Below are 20,032 nucleotides of genomic sequence, written 5' to 3' on the forward strand. Positions count from 1 at the left end.
GCAGACTTCCATACTTAACGTGTTTTATGTCAATAATTCATAACTCATATTACATTAAAACTTTCATCATATCAATAGTCCAAAGACCTAATGAATGTGCTAATCAGCTCTTACAATTTACAGAGTATTACACAATGTGCTGCCAAAAAATAGGATAAAATCTGCACGCTGAAATACTGACAAAGTCTTTTTGTTTGAGGTCATTACTTAATGACAGACTAAGGCTCTGCAGAGGATCGAAATGACATTTTAGAGTGGATTTCAAAGTTTCAAAATTGGGCTTAGTTCCAAATGAGACTATCTCAATATTCCTCAAGAAGATGTAATGCTGAGAGATGGAAGTATAGGGAAAGAATATGTTGATGAATCAAAAGTTTAAAAAAAAAAAATGCAATTTTAACATTCATATTAATAGTGCATTTGAGTAATTTAAAAATGAAATAAATAATCAAATAAAATCTTTTGAAACATTATTCCAAATGTATCAAATCTTATTATTTCAACAGTCTGAAAATATTAATCTACCCCTGCAGTTTTCATCCAAAATATAATTCTGATATTAACTATTCTGCTAAATGTTGGGCGCAATTTTAATCTGTCTTTTTATTTTTACTATCTCTAAGTTTTACTGACTTTGTTTTACACTGAATGACAACTCGTGAATCTCATTAGCAGAATGGATAACACTCATTACTTTCTACTTCAGACTTCAGATGCAGTGATGTAACTTTTTTAACTCTTCATTTTTTAGGTACACATTACCAAATCTGACTGCAAAGTGAGCTGTCTGAAAAAATATTATTACTGGAGATTCTCCTACCCTATAACAGGTCTGCATTCCTACTGGGATATTTATATTTTTTATATTTATATTTGAATATTTATACATATTTTTATATATGCTATTAAAAGTGATGAAATTTCTGTTGAGGATTACATATTTAAAGACAAAAATCAATCGCAGTTATGTTATAAAAGACTGAAATAGATCCAAATCTCTGTAACGCTAAACAGATTTTTTGCTCAAAATGTAAGGTTACAAATATGGCATATATAACATTTTATATGATTTCATTAAGAGCACTCACACAGTCTTTAAGTCACATAGATACCAAGTTACATTAAAAGAAAATTCTGTCCCTCATATAACAGGAGTTCAACCTGGGTACCTATTCCCATAGAAATATTCCATTATAAATTTAAATTAACTAATAAAAACTTCTGATTTGTGTGTGCATGTTTGTGTGTTTGCATGTGGGGAAATTTGGTAGTTCTTGCAAGGAAGTTGATGCCTCCCTCTTATTATCTTCATATTTGGTTGATGAAGTTATAGGAATACCACACTGAGATTCAGGGTTCTTTATGTAAAATATGCAAATAGCAGCTATAAGATTCAGGTGATCTGCATAAAGAGGCCTCAGGCAAGGTTCATTACACCTTAATGAAACTGGAAATTTGAAAAAAAATCCCATGTGCCCATGTTTAACTGCCTGAAATAAACCAAGAGCCAAACTGTGCAATGCTGATTCATTTCCTCAGTAGGTGTTTTGCTCATGTAAAAACCCCTGTAAAGAAGAAAGAATTAGCAAGAACCTAAGATACACTGCCAAAGGCACCACAGCAGTATTGCTAAAGAATCTCCACAGAGCAAGAAATGTTGGTTCAAGCCTTATTTAGGAGTTTACTGATCCTTACTGTACTTTAACTATGATGATCTGCCACCATCCCTGATGTGTGTGAAGATCTACCCACAGCCCTGTGTTGCTTACTGCAAAATGCTTTCACAGGTGATGTTCCACCCTCTTAAGGGAAGTGGGAGCCTCCCACCCACTAAAGCCAGAGGGAACGATGCCCTCATGCTTTGAGGGGATTTAGCTGCTGCTAGACTGTCCCACTCACATATGCTGAGAGGCGTGAGTGAACCCATTTGCAACTTTCTCCTGTGTCCTGGGCTCCAAGTACAGAGACAGAAGGACAAGGATGGAGACGAGGACCACATTGCCCACCTTTGGCCAGACATGGCTTGCATCACACAGCATTTCTGCCTGCCAGACAGATCTATGGAGAGGAATTGCATGTCTCTTCCTCTCTGAGCATCTCGACTTCTACAGTGCAAACGAGGCCTTGGTCTTCCTTGGTGTTTTGTGTCTTGTCTACAGAGGTGACTAAAAGAATATGCTTCAGCCACACTTAGCCCTGTAGTGAGGTAACAGAGACATAACATTTATATATTATTTTCTCTATTCTTCCATTTGGGCAGAGATGCAACCAGCCTGCCTGGGAGGGGAGGGGAGGGAAGGGGAGGAGAGATTATTTCAGTTAGAAGGGATCTACAACAATCATCTAGTCCAACTGCCTGACCACTCCACTCAAGGGCTGTCCAAAAGTTAAAGTAAATTACTAAGGGCATTGTCCAAATGCTTCTTTACACATTCCCATCCAGAAGCAATCCACAGCCTGATGCTCTGCGAGAGACTTCTCCTCATCAGGCAAGGGAATTCTCAGGTGCCACACCACCAATATTCATTCACAAATGACTTTTCATATCTACAAAGTGCTGAGCAGCTTGAGCTGAGGATAGTGTCTTCACACTGTGTTTGCTGACAGACTGGGTGGGAAGGTAACTTTTTGTTTGGTTGTGTGGGTTTGGCTTCCTTGGTAAAAAATTACCGCAGTTGTACTTTGGTTTTCATTGCCTGAAGGATACATGAGGCTGCATGATGATGTGAATTGCAAATCAGCTAAATGAAAGCAGGGGTAATAAATAGTCTCAGTAAATTCAAAAGTCTTTTGACAGGGAAAATGTCAGTGAAAGACAGAGGTTTTCTCTCCCAGTTATTGTGAAGAATGTAACAGTTAAACATTATTTAACTGTAAAAGTTAATTAGGAATGACACATTTTTATATTACATATTGAGTAACAACCACAGAGAAAGGCAAATCAAGAAATATTGAATAAAAACTGCTACATTTTCCTTAATTTACTCTAATATTGCAGCTCAAATAAAGGTATGATTTTGTAATATTTTGAAACTCCTGATACACTTATTGAAAAACTTTGCTTTAATTAATTATATTAAAAGAGGCACAATCTAGATGCTTGAAAGGGAGAGCCTGCAGCTTTCATTTTAATTTCATTTCTATTATTTTAATTATTTGTCAAGGAAATTACTTTCCTGTTTGTGATAGATGGCACTGACATTCAAATATACTACCCTGAAGTAACATGACAGTGATGACTTCAAAGTACAGTCATCGCAAGACATACATTCAGAGAGGTTTTACAGTTTTTGCTGTTATTACACAAGAAAACATGATAAATAATGAAGGAATTATAGTACTTTGTCTAGAAGGTAAGATTTTGGGCTTCACAGCCTGTGTGAGAAGGCTTACTTCAAAAACAGTTGGAAACACAAATGACAAAAATGTGCTTATTTTCAGCTCTGTCTTCAAGTGCTTGATACCGTGTCTCTGCTACAGCAGCACTGACAGGACATCCTTCCCCCAGAAAGGCATGATGCTGATGGTCTTACTACCAGTTAATTGTTGTATTCCAGTGTCCATAAACCAGCAAACCTCAGTTGAAATTGTTCCCTGAATGAGAGACTATCTCTCTTTTACAGACAAAATCTGAGGCTGAATTTGTATTGACTTGCAGAGTGTCACAAATGCGGCTGATGGCCCAGGGGGAGGTGAAGTCCTATCTCTAATGTTTTGGTCCAAATGTGAAAGAAGAGACTATCTTTTATTTGACTGAAAGTGCTTTCTGCCATTCTGATGAAGATCAAGTCATAAATTTGCTATATGGAGAAGGGGAGGGCAAGGATAGCTGTCAGAGTCATGGAGCTGCCCATTAACAGCACCCCCTGGGCCCCATGCTTCCTGTTACACCGTGAAAGAGGCCATGGCCTCTTCTTCCTTTCCTCCTCAACGCATCCTGAATCTCACTAACTGCATCTCCGCAGGGCATTACAGTCTTTTTGGCTTACTTCACACTCAAAGCCTACAAGATATTGATGAGGGTATTTCAGTGTATTTGGTTGAATTTCATAGAATTGTAGACTGGTTTGGGTTAGAAAAGACCTTAAATATCAAGTTCTAACCCCCTGCATGGGCAGGAACATGTTCCACTAAAACAGGTTCATCAAAGCCCCGTCCAACCTGGCCCTGAACACTTCCAGGGAGTCGTCATCCACAATTTCTCTGGGCAACCTGTGCCAGTGTCTCACCACCTTCATAGTGAAGAATTTCTTCCATATATCTAAAAGAAATCTGGCCTCTTTCAGTTTAAAACCAATACCCCTCATCCTACCACTATACTCCCTGATAAAGAGTCCCTCCTCATCTTTCCTGTAGGTCCCATTTAAGTACTGGAAGGCTGCTATAAGGTCTCCTTGGCATCTTCTCTTTTCCAGGCTGAACAACCCCAGGTCTCTCAGCCTGTCCTCATAAGTGAGATGCTCCATCCTCTGGCACTCCTCTGGACTCGCTCCAACAGGTCCATGTCCTTCTTATGTTGGAGGCAACAGAGCTGAAGGCAGTACTCCAGGTGGGGTCTTGTGAGGGCAGAACACAGCACTCCAGGTGGGCTCTCACCTCCCTCGACTTGCTAGCCACATTTCTCTTGATGCAGCTCAGGATAGGGCCAGCTTTCTGATCTGCAAGCACACAGTGCCGGTTCATACTGAGTTTTCTACCCACCAATACCCCTAAGTCCTTCTCCACAGGGCTGCTCTCAATCCACTCTTTGGCCAGTACGTATTCGTGCATGGGATTGCCCTGACCCACATGCAGGACGTTGCACTTGGCCTTGTCAGTTTTCACAGGCCCACCTCTCAAGCCTGTCAAGGCCCCTCTGGATGGCATCCCTTCCCTCCAGTGTGTCAAGCGCACAACACAGCTTGCTGTTGTCAGCAAACTTGCTGATATTGCACTTAATCGCACTGTCTACATTGATGACAAAGATGTTAAACAGTGCCAGTCCCAATACTGACTCCTGAGGAACACCACTCATCACTGCTCTCCTCTTGGACGTCAGGCTGTTGACCTCAACTCTTTGAGTGCAACCATTCAGCCAATTCTTTACCCACCGAGTAGTCTGTCAAATCCATGTCTCTCCAATTTACAGACAAGAATGTCATGCACGACAGCATAAAAAACTGTGCACAAGTCCAGGTAGGTAACATCAGTTGCTTTCCCTTATCCACCAGTGCTGTAATTCCATCATAGAAGGCCACCAAATTTGTCAGACATGATTTGCCCTTAGTGAAGTCATGTTGGCTGTCACCAATCACCTCCTTATTTTCTGTGTGCCCTAGCATATTTTCCAGGAGGATTCATTCCATGATCTTGCCAGGCACAGAGATGAGACTGACTGTGTAATTCTCTGGGTCTTATTTTCTTTTTTACAAAATGGGGGGTTGTGTTACCCCTTTTCTAGTCAGCAGGAACTTTACCGGGCTGCCACAACTTCTCAAATATGATGGATAGTGGCTTAGCCACTTCATCCACCAGTTCCCTCAGGAGCCGTGGATACATCTCATCAGGTCCCATAGACTTGTGCACTTTCAGGTTCCTTATGAGAGTCTCGAACCTGGTCTTCTCCTACAGTAGGCAGTTCATTCTCTCAGTCCTTGCTTTTGCCTTCTGAATCTCAGGCAATCTGACTGGAGCACCTGCTATGACAAAGACTGAGGGCAAAAAAGTCGTTTAAGTATCTCAGTCTTCTCCATATCCCAAATAATCAGGTCTCCCGTTTCCTTCCAGAGAGGACCCACATTTTCCCTAGTCTTCTTTTATCACCAGTGTACGTATAGAAGCTTTTATTGTTGCCCTTGACATCCCTTGCCAGATTTAATTCTATCGGGGATTTAGCTTTCTTAACCTGATTTCTGGCTGCTTGGAGAATTTCTCTGTATCCCTCCCAGGCTACCTGTCCTTGCTTCCACCCGAGTAGGCTTTCTTTTTGTGTTTAAACTTGTCCAGGAGGAACTTATTCATCCATGCAGGCCCCCTGGAGTTCTTACTTGACTTCTTCTTTACTGGGATGCATCTCTCCTGAGCTTAGAGAAGGTGATCCTTGACTACTAACCAGCTTTCTTGAGCCCCTCTTCCCTGCAGGGCTTTATCCCATGATACTCTGCCAAGCAGATCCCTCAAGAGGCCAAAGCCTGCTTCAATTTAAGATCGACAGATACCTTTGGGCATGCAGTGCTGAAGAAAACAATTTAGCAGTAGTAGCAGCAACAGAAAAGGAAAATAGCTATTACCTGAGAAGAACTGTTTCTCCAATTGTAAATTAGCCCAGAAGACCAAATTACATTTTATTACAAGACCAGACCAGTCACACCAGATGAAATTTGCCAAACACATCATCATCTTACAAGAGGCAACAACTCAACTACTGTCACTAAACAAGGCAGTGCAGTCCAGACAGAGCTAAAGCAGCTTCAGAAAGGAGAACATAAAAACATAAAAGGCTAATTCTCCAGACTTGCCAGTTTATGGAAGAATTTTAAATTGCATATTTAAGACCTGTACCTAGAATAAAGTTCCACTACTCTGGTATTTTAGATGGAACATGATTTTATGAATCTTCATTATGTCTGTGGTGTCCTGTCATTATGAACTTGGCAATTACCCCAGTGAGGGAGCCCCAGTCTGGCTCAGAGGGGACACAGATTAGCTCATGACTGTGTGTGCTGCAGAGAGTACCATATGTGCTTTGGAGATAATGTCAGTGTGGGACACCAGGCATGAACTGACGTATAGTTTTTTCCTGATAAAGGAACATTGATGAGTACTGACTTGGATAGCAAAAGCTTTTACTCATCGTACTCAGTGAGGCTGCCATCTCCTCAAGTTCCCGTGACCACAGTGCGCATGCCAATTTAGTAAACGCTCACAGCAGTGCCCAGAGACAAACCCTGAAAATGATATCTAGTGAAGGAGCTGAGCTTCAGATAGCTGGATCATGAAGCAGTGAAACAGTGAAAGACTGAACAAGTCATGAAAAGCTCTCCAGACACAGACTTCCCTAAAACTCCTCCAAAATAATTGTGCTGCTATGTCAACAGCATCTGATGCTATTCTAACTAGAATTTCATCCATAAAAGCCAAATAGCACACTGGGAGATTGTCCTACCAATCAAGATTTGCTTAGATGCTAAGAACACTGGAGAAAGCAACAAAAGGAAATCCCATCCCATCAGGGAGAATTTCATTCCTCCACCTCCCCAAAAAAGAAAAAATATGTCCTTTTTCAGGCCAGGAAGCCTAGTGTTTGCCCGAGTAAGTGTTTCCATGCTTCCTACTTGATCTAAACTAGGTCTGTAAAAGCAGGAACATTGACTGGCAGGTTGTGAATGGGAGCAAGGCAGGAACAGCCTGAGCCTTCTACTGTCTCTATCCTTGGGGTGTGGACAGTACAAATCTCTCATCTGCCTTTCTGATATTTACATGCAAGCAGATCTGTGGTCTGAGTTATCTTAGTGCAATCTTGTGGGGGAGAGTATTAGCACTGAGACCTTGGGGACACTGGAGTCAAAGCATCGCAGGAAATGCTCTGCACAAAATGAACACTCACACTTAGCTCTTCCCTACCTTATCTTGTCATTTGCTCGCACATGGCTGCTATGGGTAGGGCCAATGTTTTTTTTCTAAAATGGCACCTGTGATGGATTTAAATTTAGAAGTGGGACATGAATATAAATAGTAGATGTATTTTCATAAAAACAGGCCTACAAATAAAGCTAGCAGAAGATTGTCCTTGATTCAGAAAGCACTTTGGCACTTACCTAAATCTCAGTGGGGTTTAATGGGGTTTAAAGGGACTCTGGATGCTTTGCCCTACACAGCCATTACAAGCAATGTTGTGAATGCATAATTCATATAAAAGATTGAATGTATTAAGCTTATGAAAACCTTCTCATCTTTCCTTGAGTTGTATAACTTTAGATGAAGCAAACCTCTAAGGAGATGATAATTTCAAGTCATTTTGTTGCCTACATTTACTTCCTAAATTTCTGGTTTACTGTTTTACTTTTACATCACTCCCTGTCCACAATATTCTGAAAAGCAAAAATCCAAGACAGAAAGGAAATAACACAACGATCTGGGTTAGACTGAGTAATACACACCAGAATTTAGCTACAAAATTGTGTATCATTGAAGAAATGTACTGTGTTTCAGATCCTTAAAGTCCATATGATATAAAGTTTTCAGACAAGAACTTCTTCCTGCATATGCGGAAGTGGTTTTTTTAATAGAGCCACTGTATAAAAGCAACTTTTAATATAAATGAAAAACTAATTTCATCTGTAATGCAAGCAGTGTGGCCAATTAAAAGGAATTAAACATTTAGTCAGTGGATCTTAACTTTGGCCTAACAAAATTTTTGTGGATTTTTCCACTTACAGATCACATTATCACATTTAATAATTTTTTGTCCTCCATAAGACATTCATCTTGTACTATTTAAAAGTAAAGGAGGCTCTGAGTTCATCATGTACTTAAGTTAAATCCTATGCACCTGTTTAGGAATGACAGATATGTTTTATTTCCGGAAGAATGGTGCATATCCTCTTCACCACCATACAAAGGAATGAAAAGCCATAGGTATTGCAAGACTGAATAAGAGAACTCATGCACGCAGCTCCACATTGCAGAACTATATATACACTCATATACAGTTAAAGTTCTTCTTGTATCAGTGAGAAGTCTGACTGTGCTTACATAATGTGCCTAAGAGGGACTCTTAAGAAGGGGAACAAAAGATTTCAGAATAGCTGTACTTCTGTTCAGTTACCTGGTGCGCAAAGCATCAGGCTGGAATTCAAGATACTGTTGGGTGAGGTTGGGTGAGTCACATCACCCAGTGACTCACAGAATTAGGATTGTAAAACTTATTTTACCTGGGACAAGTGCTGCATACGGAAGAGCTATTATTTTCATTCCTCTTGAGGGAAGAATGTCCAGTACTGCCCTTACTGAACATAATAAAGAAATTGCAGATTGACCTGATTCAAAACTCAAAATGAAGTCAACATTTATGAGTTAAAATGGATTTGAGATTAAGCTATTGGACCTACTTGTACATGCATCAAAAATGCACACAGGCATACTGGACTGGCTCAAAACCACTGTTTTTACTCATTTTTTTTTTTTTAATATCTTCAGAGCTCTAGAAATTATATCTACTGAAATTAATATATTATAAAATTCATTTTAGACACAAATAAAGGAAGCCTCCACAATTAGAGATGCCATATCCTCATTACAGCACAGCAGAAAGTTTCTAAGAGTCTCCATTTGCTGCTCTCAGCCTGCTTGCAAAGATTCATGTACAGGGTAGCAATGACTTTAACTATACCTCTTTTATTAAAACTTACTTACATGCATTTTCTTCACTTTTATTCTGGTTTTGATTTACTTATTTCAACTTAGCTTTGACATGAACAGCAAACTCTTTCATTGTAAACATAGTGAAGAAAATGTTGTAGAATCACCATAATCGAGAGTATTTTAAGAATGTTTTAGATAAACAACTGCCATTAGCAACACAGGTATAGTAGTAGACATGCTTTTTGTAAATATAATTCTTGAGGTCAGTTGGCATTTTCTCTGTTCCTTGATTAAATAAGCCTAGCTTATACAGTCAGGAGTGTCTGTGAGGAACTAGTTTTAAACCTTGTCATGCAAAATTTTCATGGAAACTGAACAGAACTAAGTTCATAATTTGAAAATGTAGTGGTTAGAAAACACCTTTCTTCTGAGAAAAAAAAAAAATCACCAGATTAAAACAATTTCCTCTTATTAAAGGCAATCAAAATAGCACCAGCAGTCTTGACTGGTACTAGATCAGAACAGAAATACCCATCACATGTTTATGTCTATGTGATGGTTAAGAAATCTGGAAATTAAATACATAGTTTTTTCTTCTTTCTTTTATATCATAGAGTGCTTTGGCCATGTTCACCCTCCAGTATCAACTAATCATTCCAGCATCTGGGGAACTTTCACATGGCACATAGACTCTTACGGGAAATAAACCATTGGCTTGTCCGAGGCAGAAGAAATCTTTGAATCAATACCACAGGAAGAATCTTGGAGACTATCTGGCACTCACTGTGCCATAATCAGATACTTGAGTATATAGGTAGATGCCCATACAGGGGTTGTATTTAAATCTCTTTCTTTGTTCTGTTCCCCACAATGTTTTCTCCTCATCTTTAGCCCGTAGCAGATGAGGTCCTTATTGTCTTCACAGCAAAGACCAGCCTGAAATGAAGTTACCAAAGTTTGAGGCATCTGATCCGTTACAAATACTTGTACTCATAAGAGTCCTCACACTGTGACTGAGAAAAAATGAGAGGGGCACCCACTTTCTAAGACAGTATGTTGTTCCTAAGTGACTGAACTGTCAAAACACTGTGTATATGTATGTATACTGTGTGGTATTTGCACATGCCTCCCTACTTTGTGATAGTTAAACAAAAAAGTTTTAAAAAAATTTATGTGGTTACTCCATTTTTCCTTTGCCCAGCACATAGTGATTTTCAAAATGACAGAAGAGCTGCTCTTGTCTTATGAAATATTTGAAACAACTTCTAAAGATTAAGTTAAAATGTTCAGAGATAACCAGTTACTGAAAGGTGACTCTCTCTATGCAAGAAAAATGCTGTTTTTCTGTAACAATTGTTAATAAAAGGAAGCTCTACATAAAATTAATCTCTCCCAAACTATTTGGATGTTATCAAATTCAGGAGTCAGAACTTTCCCTAGGCAGTTATTTAGGAAAAATTTCACTGGCATTTTCAGGTGTGCTTCAGGTACTTAGTATCAACTGTGTGAACAATAGAGATGTGATTATTTTCAAATAAAGCTGTGTATCTTTTTAAGCTTTTTCTCATCACACACAATGTTTTCTGCATATTTAAATATATCATGAGCTGAAAGCTCTAGAAATGTTTTACCTAAAAAGTAATCTTTTAATGTTAGTTTATCTAGCTATAAACAACAAGCAAGCAACATTTCTAAAAGTTTACTTGTTGGTTATATTATGACATTTATTATGTAATTCTAAGCATTCTCTCTCAAGCAAAAGTAAAACAGTATTTACTGTATATGAATGGCAGTAGCACCACCCACATACTACAGTGTTTATTACACAGTTCACTCCTGTAAGTCTAGAGCAGTCTCTGGTTTGGAAGTAACTGTTGGCATTAGTTTTGATATATATTGTGGTTTAGTTCTTAACTTCTCCTACTGCATACTAAAAGTACTATGAAAAATCCAAATCATGACTCTTCCTTTAGGTATTTTTTCTGGTTATAGTCAGCTAAGTGAAATGTACAGTCCAACCATATTCATCCGAATTTTTTATGTCCCTTTATAAAGTATGATCATTTTTTCCAAGACAGTAGCTATTAACTACACCTTGCAAATGCACAGCCTGATGATTAGAATGAAATACAGCATTATCTTCCATAACATAAAAATTCCATTTCAGGAAGGATGACTTATTACCATGTTCTGCTACTGCTACGACTCCTGCTGTTTTGTCCTGCCTTCTTCCTCCTTTTTCTCTTCTAGTCATAGCGTTAACATTTATGGTGAGTATAAACAGACCATACTTGGCAACTGCAAGATCCAGATGCCTTGCTTGGGAATATATTTCCAATGTCTGCCTTTGTGGTTTGTTCCTTCATTATCTAGTCTTCTAGCAGTGCTGATGGAGCAGACAGGTGTATCTGGGCTGGCTGATAGGACTTCTCTTCCTTTGTTTCTCTATGACTCACTCTCAATACTCAAGATGACACAGTTCTCTTAATTCTCATATGTAAGATAATAATTTCTGTTGATAATTACCAACAAAATGTATGTGTAAATACTTTTCATCCCAATCAGCCTTAAAATGGAAATATGCATATTTTCTATTTTACACCAATGAATAACTAAAATTTTGGATGTCTATTTCTTTATTCATCTTTGTAAAACCAGACAAAATGTAAACAATTACTGACTGATCCCTGTCTTATAATGTGCTATTGTTAATAATAACCGTGCCATTAGGAAATGTGATTCTTCAGGGTAAACAACATCTGCTTTGGGCCACTGCAGATAAACACAATGACATCAAGAGGAAAAGGAAGAAACCAATTAATCAGAAGTGAGACCTCTTAATTGTGGAGACATTAAGATGTAATGTGAGGAGTCCTGTTTTTGAACTAGTATCATGAGTTTAGTGGGCCAAGCATTAGATTAGTCAGCAGAGACCTAGCTGGAGCATGTAGCTGTTATCACAGTAGGAAAGATAAATTTTAATGAAAGATCACAGAAATTTTAAACAATGAAGCAGCAACATTCTTTACAAACAACTTACTTTCACTAGAGAAGGCAAAGATCTGGTGTCTAATCTACTCTTCCAGGTAAATCAGGATTTTATAAAATACCAAACAGTCTTGGATGCATCAGTGGCACGGAGACAGTTTAAGTTGTCTGATTGGATCAGGAAGATAACACACTAGGCTAAAAATAAATTAATCAAGAGTATGAATGATGCATTTGTTATCTTCTGAACTGGAAGCTGAAGATCACAATATTAGCTCTTATTACAATGTGCACTGAAAGAAAACAGTATCACTCCTGTGATGAACTACAGTACAGAGCTACTTATTTGCCTGCCCCAAAACTGATGAGAAAGGGGTGGGTATGTTCTACTGGCACACTGCTTACTGCTTCACAACATACTGAAGAAAGGTGTCCTGGGTTTGAGTGAGTGGTGGGGTTTTTTGGTGGCAGGGGAGGGGGCTATAGGGGCGGCCCCCTGTGAGAAGATTCTCGAAGCTCCCCCAGCTCCAAGTCAGCTCCACCTCTGCACCAAAACTGAGCCCATCAGCTGCGCCTCTGCGATAACATATTTAAGAAAGGATGTGGTGAGGAGGAGTCAGACTTGTGAGGAGGAGTTGCTGCAGCTGCGTGAACACCAAGGTCAGTGGAGGAACGGAGGAAGAAAGGAGTGGGGAGGTGTGCCGGAGCAGAGACCCCCCTGTGTCCTGTGGTGAGACGGCAGGGCGGCCCCCCCTGCCACCCATGAAGATCTACGGTGGAGCAGACATTGATTTATGGCCTGTGGCTCCTGCCTGGTTAATCAAGGTGCTGTGCCCAAAGAAGGCCAGGGTCTCATGGGAAAAGGTAGCCCTGCTGCTGTAATTCAATGCTGGGAGGATTGCAGCATGCGGGGGAGTCCCACGCCGGAGCAGCTCAGGAAGGGCTGCAGCCGTGGGAGGGAATCCAGTCAGAGGAAGTTAGTGACCCATGACGGAGCAATGTGGGGAACGCTGCGGCCCATGGGAGGAACTCATGTCGGAGAAAGTTTGTGGAAGACTGTCTCCTGTGAGAGGGGGACCACGATGGAGCAGGAGGAACAAGTTCCAGACACTCCCCTCACCGAAGATGAAGAGAAGTGGCAGCGCTGACTGCACCCCCCATTCCTTGCCCCTGCACCACTGGGAGAGGAGGTAGAGATATCGGGAGCAGAACTGAGCCCAGGAAGAAGGGAGGGGTGGGGGGAAGGAGTTCTCAAGATGTGGTAATGCTTCTCACTGTCCTACTCTGTTATGTGTTGTTAGTGTCTGTAATAAATGTATGTTCTTTTTTTCTTCCCCTAATGAGTCTGCCTTTTGCTCGTGATCATAAAAGGGGGATTTTTCCCCATCCCAGTCCTATCTCGAACCCCAAGCCTGGCTCTCTGTCCCTTCTCATTGCTGGAGGGGAAGGGAGAGAGAGCTGCTGCATTGTGGTTGGCTGCCAATCAGGCCTAAACCACAACAGTTATAGACTTTGTGGCATTTATGAACTAGAAGATTATCATCCCTAATGCTCTGCCACAGATATGCATGATAGAATCATATCACTTTTGTATTGTTTGTAACCAAAAATTGATTATAAGGATGGGGAAGGTAGACTGTGAAATACTTCCAAGGTTAATGGTTCCTCAAAGTTTGGAAATGGTTCAGTCATGGGCTTTCTGTGTGACTTTCGCCTACTCAGCCTTCCCTCTATTTCAGCTGTTCATATACAATAATAAAGGCAACACTGTGCAGTGTTAGGAAACTGACTGTGTGGCAAATGTGAAGTTTTCAAACATGACTCTCGTGAAAATCAGATTCTCTCTAGCCCATGACTGGGTTATGTTTCTGCCAAAGTCAACTGAGTGGGAACTTGACTTTGAATGTGTCTCAACAGTACTAGAATATAAATTCTAAATTTTCCAGGTAGATGTGAGAGAAATGAGACTGAGTGATGACTCCTTTCCCTTCAACAGGCAAACTGGAAAAACAAATGAACTGTTAACTTTTTGTTAAAGCATCTCTGATTTATTTTCCTTGGATGTCTTGAAGAGAAACACATACACTGAAACTCTACTCTTCAATTCTGAAGAAAAAGAGGGATTGTAACTTTGTGATACATGTAATTAGAGTGCAAAAGACAGAAAAGAACAGTGAGATTCTGAATGGCTCAATGGGTAGTCTCCCTGCTCTTATTTTCAGTATTAAATGACTCGGTAAATTCCTATTCTCTTAAATTCTAACGGCCTGAGATATGTTCTTAACAAACTCAAAATTACAAGTTCAGCTGGGCAGACAATCATTAGAGTGGAAAACCAGTGAAAGTTCACATGAATAATGAAAGTTCTTGTACAAGTTGAGTTAGATCCATATGCTATAGTGAGTAATAAGCAGAATTTTAACACATGTACAGGAATTAAAAGGATTGATTAATTGTATTAGCAATCATTTCCACAAGATAATGATTCAGGTTTTACAGAGTTGTTTGATCTTTATTTCAAACAGAAGAATAGAAGCTATGCTCCCAGCATTGAAACAGACTTCCATAAACAAAATAGAAGATATTTTATAAATCTTTCTTTCTTGTCTAAGCCTAAATGAGTCATGACCAGTTATATTCCCACACGTCTCAGCTACCTCTGCCAAGTTGGCTTCAGGAAAAATAAAGTATTCTGTAACTCTTCTTTTATAACAAGGGGCAAGGCAAAGAATTTGGAGTTATGGTTCCCAAAAGATAAGATGAATTTTCTCTAATTAATATGCCCATTTCCTGTCAAACAGAATTTGCTTCACTCTTACTAGTGGAAATGTATATGTGTCTTTAGTTTCAGAGTGGTACAAAGGATTGAACCTGTATTTCCAGGCTCCTTATCTCAAAAAAGGAGCCAGTAGCACTGGGAAACATTCAGAGAAGGGCAGCAGAATGATTAAACTTACAGAAGAGCTTCCAGAAGTGGAATGACTAAGTTACAAATCTTCACTCTGTAAAAGAATGACAGATTAAAGGTGTAATATAGGTCTGTGTAATTATGAGTGTCACAAAGAGGACAGACACGGATTAATTGTTCACTGGCTTTTCATGTACGAGATCCAGCAGCAACCAAAAGAAGGCAGTAGGAATCAGGTTCAAGAAAAACAAGAGCTGATAAGTCTTCAGGCAGTTACTAGAGGAATTCATTGCTGAAGGATTGTGAAGATGCTAAAAGCGTATTTGGGTTACATAGAAAACTGGATGACTTCATGGAAGAAAAACCCACAGAGGATTACAAAACACAGAGAAACTGGCATCTGGCAAAGAAAGACCATTCACTGAAAGTGGTTGGAGTCTGGGAGAGTACTACAATAAATGATGGTATATGCTTCCTCTGTTACTGTATTCCTGTCTAGAAATATGCTCTTTGCCACTGTCAAACACAAGCTAATAGGCTTAAAAGAATTTAGATGGAGACAGTAAGGCTGTGACTGTGTTAGATGAAAAACTTCCATTAACTTCATCACGGATTATTTTCTTAATTTCAGTTAGTATATTCCAGGTTTTAATCAACTACAGTTTACAAATTCACTGTGATATGTTACACAAGTAATGAGATTTATATACCCTATACTTAGGAAATCAAAACCTACTTCTAGAGAAGGTAACACCACCATTTTTATAACACTTTGAAAAACACAAATTATCAACATCAGTTGACAACTGAAATGGGAGTCTTTCATTTTCAATCAATTCTATTTGAAAAAAAGATTGTTTCCATTGCCCAGCTTCACCTATCTGTTTGAGTAGAGTATATTTATTTTCAGAGATCTGTTACAACTCTTTCTTTGTTTGGAGTCTCTCCTACTTGACCACCAAGACTCAGTGTAGATCTTGGTCTGTGTTCCTTCTTATTCAACAGCTAGAGAATATTTTGAGAATTAAATATGATTAATAATTTTGTATCACCCAAATACATGATTCATTTGATTCTCAAAATCTGCCAGGACTGCTACAATTCAGCAATTACATCCATGAGACTACATAGCTGACTTTTGGTGTTACCTAAAAGATGTTATTTAAGGCTCCACTGATATTATCATATTTTGTTTTCTTTGTGAATTCCATGGCAATTTTAAGCACATTCTGATGTATTCTTTGGTTTCTTTCATGTGAAATTGCCATGATGGTATATGGTAAAATGTTCCACCCTCTACTGCCAACACTCCAGTAAGCCAGTTTGACCCACCACTCATAGGATCTTTCAATCTTGACTGCTGATAAAATATCAAAAGCATTATGACTACTCAGTAGTTGAAGTAATATCACAGCTGAAGTCAATGGCAAAGCAAACTCTGACTTAGCTGCGTAGGGAATCACTCACAGTGCATGGAATCAATCCTTGCAGGGCTGGGGTTAAGGAAATGATAAATTCATTCATTAACCTAGGATTTCTGTTTAGATGTGCCAGATACTATAGGTTAGAAAGCAATGAAGACATACATGGTTGTAAGTACAACAGTACACCTACACTATAAATGCAGTCCAATAGCTCTGGTTTTTGTATACCCTAAAAACTACTAGTTGTCAAATTACTACTCCCTATTTCAGTCATTGACACTAGCAAATTACAGAGTAAGTGATTTTCTTAGCTTTTTGGATCACTGTAATCTGGCTTTATTGTACCACTCAATCTTTTAACCTTCTACTTCAAGTCACCTCTTCACTCTTCAGCAAATCATGGCTTTCTCTACTCTTGAAATCTCTTTGAAATCTCTTCAGTATTTGTCTATTGCCTGGTGTGCTTTCTTGTATTTCCTGTGTTTTATTTAAACAGCATCTTAATCTTTTAGAATTAAACAGCTGTTAAACTTTCTTGTACTTTCTTGTAAAGTGGTCTTAATTACTATTGCTTTCTTTTCTCATTGGTAATTCATTTTACACCTGTATTCCTGTAGCAACTTCTCTTGGTTTGGCTTTTGTTTGTTTTTTCTCTCTTTTTTTTTTTTTTTTTAATAAAACTTGATACAGACATTTTGGAAATGTCCTCTTCTTGTTTTCAACATTATAGGAAACTTGGGGGTGCCTGTACTTATCTATTTTAGTTCAGTCATGTTTCTGACCGCTACTGAAATCCAGAAAGGCAGCAGAGGATATTGGGAAGCATGAGATTTGCAGTTGCCACTCTTTTTGCCACTTCAGACCTCTGATTAGGAGCACATTCATTGTCAGCAGCCTAGAGATATTAAGCTATGCTTACTTAGGATCTCTCACTCAATAAAGGACTTCCAGAGGTTGTTTTAGCCTCTAGTATATTTGAAGAGAATTATTTGCCCCTGACGACAGCTATTCAGTTTCTTTGAATTAGTATTCAAGGTTTAAACAGCTGGAGGAGGAACCCAAATGTGCTCAGGTCTGTCTATGTTACAACACTTAGACAGACCTTGTGTATTTTTTTTGGTATGACACAGTAAAATAATTGTAATGATTAAAAATTGAATATATGATTATAAACAACGAGGAGATAAGCAGTAGACTATTAAAGGAAAGAACTGTGAAAACATGTCTGTGAAAACCTATACCCCAATCAGTGAAGAAAAGAGCCTGCTTTATGGACCTCAGCAAAAATGAGTCTGTACTTTACCTATGTTCTTCAGAACAGCTGCTACTGACTTCATTTGAACTAGAAAATTTATTTTGTGTACAGATTTTGGCTATCATCTTCATTTCTGACCTGGCAATCCAAGTCAAATCCTTGCATTTTACTAATTTTGTCTTGGTATTAGCACTTGCCCTTACTTGATCTGGGAAGTTACCAGTTCCACTGCATAAGTTATTAGCTAACACTCAAAGGAATTAGATAAATTATGTACAGATGATAGATATTAATGATTAATGAGTCTGAGGTCATTTAACCTTTCTGTGCCACAACTCTGAAAACTTTAAAATATTTTTTTTAAGCATATGACATCAACATCTGAAATGTAATTTCTAAGGACCAGTTTGTGACTAACTCAAATATGTTATCTAGAGAAGTCAAAGGGATCACCTGACTTTATCCCCTCTGGTTCCTTTACCCCATCACCCTGTGCAGCTACTTCACAGGTCCAGGTAAAAAAAGGACTGCTTCTTCAGTGTTTTGTAGACAGATTAGTATAGAGATGATCAAGAGGTTTAAGGCAAGATGATGGAATATTGGTTATGTTTCCTGTTTATGTCAAAGATGATTTGTCAGATAATCCAAGCAACTGATTTTCTGGACCAATCAACAAGGACCGTATTCAAGTGCATGTCACAGGGAGAACTTAAATTGCTGGGCCAGGCTTATGTTTTCTAGATTGGCTTAGATGATACACACTGCTTACTCTAAAATCCACTTTTTCATTGTGCCTGTATTCTCCTCCTCTATTCAATACACTCAGGTGCAGGAGATCACAAAATACAATCAGCTCCCAGGATTCTGCTGCTGAGATGACTCTTACTGAAACAACCAGGAGGATCCTAAAGGATCAACTACCTTTTCTTTTTGTATCATGCACACCATGGTATCTACACTCAGAGGCTGGTTTCTGAGGAAGTTCTGAAGCATCACAGCATAAGAGTATCCTGCCTCCTTTCAGAAGCTTTCCCTGACAGCTGCCATGTGCAGTTCATCTAAGGATCAAACAGTTAAAAATGTTATTGTTAGACTTGAATCAATCTGATTAATAGACTGCTGTGTTTTTAAATGGATGAGCTATTATTTCTTCATAAAAGTCTACCAAAAAAATTCCTTCTGCATAATAAACAAAGTGAAAGACACTGGCTCAGACCTAGTCAAGCTGTATTTGCTACTAGACTTACGAAAAAAATTCCTTAGTAGGGGCTGTATCTAAGTTTACAAAGCATCAGGGCTGCAAGCTCAATACCCAGAAGTTGCTGGCCGCTAAGAAGCCTCCTCCTGGGAGATTCTGAAGAAAGGAACTGCCTCTGCATGGCTACAAATTTTCCATGCCCTGGTAGGTTGCCATTACAGTTAAATTCACAGTTCGTACTTGCCTGGGGTGGCAAAGAAGCCATACTTGGCCAAGAACTGGACTCAAACACTTAGTGTTTAAATTATATAAGCAAGTGAAGACAGAGGTAAATATTCCCAGCCAACCAGATACAGATAACTCTGTGTGTAAACACACAAGATAAACATTTTAATGGGCAATATTCCTGACCTCTGGACAGCTCTCCTCTTCCACTCACTAGAGGAAAAATTAACCTTTAACATGTCCCAGTCACATAGGGTACATAAGTATCTCTACATATGTAACTATACATATGTGTTCTTCTGTTCCATGTGTATATAAAGATATGTATATGTATATACATACAAAAATATAAATACCTATAAGCATATTTTGGCACAGAATACTATTTGGGCACCCAATAAATCTGTAAATCTTTCAGATTATGGATATAGACACAACTACTTCCTTCAAAATTATCAAAATATAAACAGAATTATTTACTTTTACTATAAATCCTGGTAGTAGAGTGCCCATATTAGAAATTAGCTCTACTGCTGTGTTTTGAGATATTACTCAGAAGAGTTATTGAGATGTCACCAGATATTAAGCAAAAGTGAGGAAACCAAACAAAAATTGTGATGATTCCTTCACAACACAACACCTGGTTTCACAGTTGACATAAGTAGATAAAATGTTAAAACAAAACTGTGTTA

General features: G+C 38.8%; 1 protein-coding gene across 2 annotated transcripts in view; it reads right to left on the minus strand.

Moving 5' to 3' along the window:
* The window catches only part of TRPC4 (transient receptor potential cation channel subfamily C member 4), a 156,066-nt gene that overhangs the window by 125,169 nt on the left and 10,865 nt on the right, over positions 1–20,032 (minus strand). The window contains exon 2 of one of the 2 annotated variants that reach the window (XM_032982901.2): positions 15,288–15,332. The exons of the other annotated variant lie outside the window; for it this stretch is intronic. The gene's annotated coding sequence lies outside the window, so the exon portion shown is untranslated. The remainder of the gene's footprint in view (positions 1–15,287; positions 15,333–20,032) is intronic. 2 annotated transcript variants of the gene reach the window in all.

This window comes from Tyto alba, unplaced genomic scaffold (genome assembly GCF_018691265.1).
Source record: "Tyto alba isolate M040663 unplaced genomic scaffold, T.alba_DEE_v4.0 Super-Scaffold_2, whole genome shotgun sequence".
Lineage (NCBI taxonomy): Eukaryota > Metazoa > Chordata > Aves > Strigiformes > Tytonidae > Tyto > Tyto alba.